At 32.6% G+C, this 1,788-nt stretch overlaps 1 non-coding gene across 1 annotated transcript; it reads left to right on the top strand.

Moving 5' to 3' along the window:
- Positions 1-1,349: 1,349 nt before the first annotated feature.
- On the top strand, positions 1,350-1,451 carry LOC126028287 (U6 spliceosomal RNA). The gene has a single exon (XR_007502413.1). It is a non-coding gene; the product is annotated as a U6 spliceosomal RNA (small nuclear RNA).
- Positions 1,452-1,788: the final 337 nt, after the last annotated feature.

Genomic DNA, 1,788 nt, shown 5'->3' with positions numbered 1-1,788 from the left:
AGATATCAAGGGAACTGAAAACTGTATCTAGCAATTCTTCCTCTCATCAGTAAAACTCTTTTAGGAAGAGGCTCTAAACATTATCAAAGGTCCTAGTGGGTAACCACGTTCATCTAGAGGCAAGCATGCACTGAAAATTGTGTATGTTAGCTTGCCTTTGTAAAAGCTTTACACTGAAGTGGGAAAAAAAATCTTTGTAAACTAATGCAAAAAATCTTCAAAAGGATAATAAGGCATAAGCAAATAGAATTGCCAACTTGTAGAAAAGAAAGCCTAACTATAACAAGTTACTTTCACATCCAATTTAAGCTTGAAAAGTGTCTCTGATTCAATTGCCTATAAAAATAAGTAATTAAATATATAAATAATAAAAAGTAAAATAACTCAAGTAGAGAAAGAAAAAATTATCTCACTCATTTGTGATATAGAGAATAATGGGCAAATTAAATAAGATAAAATAAACATATAAGTCCATATGTGGTTTGCAACAAGAAAGGAGGAAAGAGATGGATAAGTTGAAACAAAAGATATAACTATAACATAAAGGATAGAATTAAGCTTTTGGAACTAATATGAATTCTGTGTATATATGCTATTTCTTAACAACACATGCCTAATATGTTATATTAAGTTATAAGTATTTATATAATATTATGAAGCAATGTTGCTTTAATAAAAAGTAATCAAAGTTGCTGATATTTTTATTGGAAGCAAATTGAAATTGACAACTAGGTTTTCAATTCCCTTTGAAAACGTGAAATTCTCAATAACACTGAGAAGTTATCGAGTCAGGACAAAAGCTAAGGGCAGTGGTGAAACATCGGCCTGAAACCAACTTTGATTATTGTGCATTTTCATAAACATCTGCTCGCTGTTTACCAGAAAATATTTAAACACAGTGGTCAATGTGTATGACTGGGGTCTACCACTAGCTGATCTCATAAAACTTTAATTAAAAAAATATTTACAGGCCAAAGTGATTGCACTGTGGGTAAGGTGCTCACCTTACACGTGGCTGATCTGGGTTCTATCCCTGGCATCCCATATCATCCCCCGAGCCTGCCAAGAGCAATGATTTCTGAGCACAGAGCCAGGAGTAATAGCTGAGCATCACTAGGTATGGCCCCCCCAAATATCAAAAAGAATATTTATTGATCAACTATCCCTCTGAGAATCTCATGTATTCTTGCAATTTTACCTGAATGGGAAAAATAAAGATGAAATATAAATTTTGCCAGAAACTTAGGGAATTCATGGACCAGAGCCTAACTCATATGAGTGCACAATTTATCTGGTAAGAGAAATAATTTTCTGAAGAACATTTCAAAATGTATAAAGAGTAAAGAATGGTGCTCGCTTCGGCAGCACATATACTAAAACTGGAAGGTATACAGAGAAGATTAGCATGGCCCCTGCACAAGGATGACACGCTTGAAGCGTTTCATATTAGAAAGAAAGAAAGAAAGAAAGAAAGAAAAGAAAGAAAGAAAGAAAGAAAAGAAGAAAAGAAGGAAAAAGAAAGAAAGAAAGAAAAGAAAGAAAGAAAGAAGAAAGAAAGAAAGAAAGAAAAGAAAGAAAGAAAGAAAGAAAGAAGAGAGAGAGAGAGAGAGAGAGAGAAAGAAAGAAGAGGAAGAAAGAAAGAGAAGAAGAAAGAAAAAGAAAGAAGAAGAAAGAAAGAAAGATAAAGAAGAAAGAAAGAAAGAAAGAAGAAAGAAGAAAAAGAAGAAAGAAAGAAAAGAAAGAAAGAAAAAAAGAGAAAGAAAGAAAGAAAGAAGAAAGAAGAAAGAA

The sequence above is a fragment of the Suncus etruscus genome, chromosome 1 (assembly GCF_024139225.1).
Source record: "Suncus etruscus isolate mSunEtr1 chromosome 1, mSunEtr1.pri.cur, whole genome shotgun sequence".
Classification (NCBI taxonomy): Eukaryota; Metazoa; Chordata; class Mammalia; order Eulipotyphla; family Soricidae; genus Suncus; species Suncus etruscus.
This window is presented reverse-complemented; position numbering and strand designations above follow the sequence as displayed.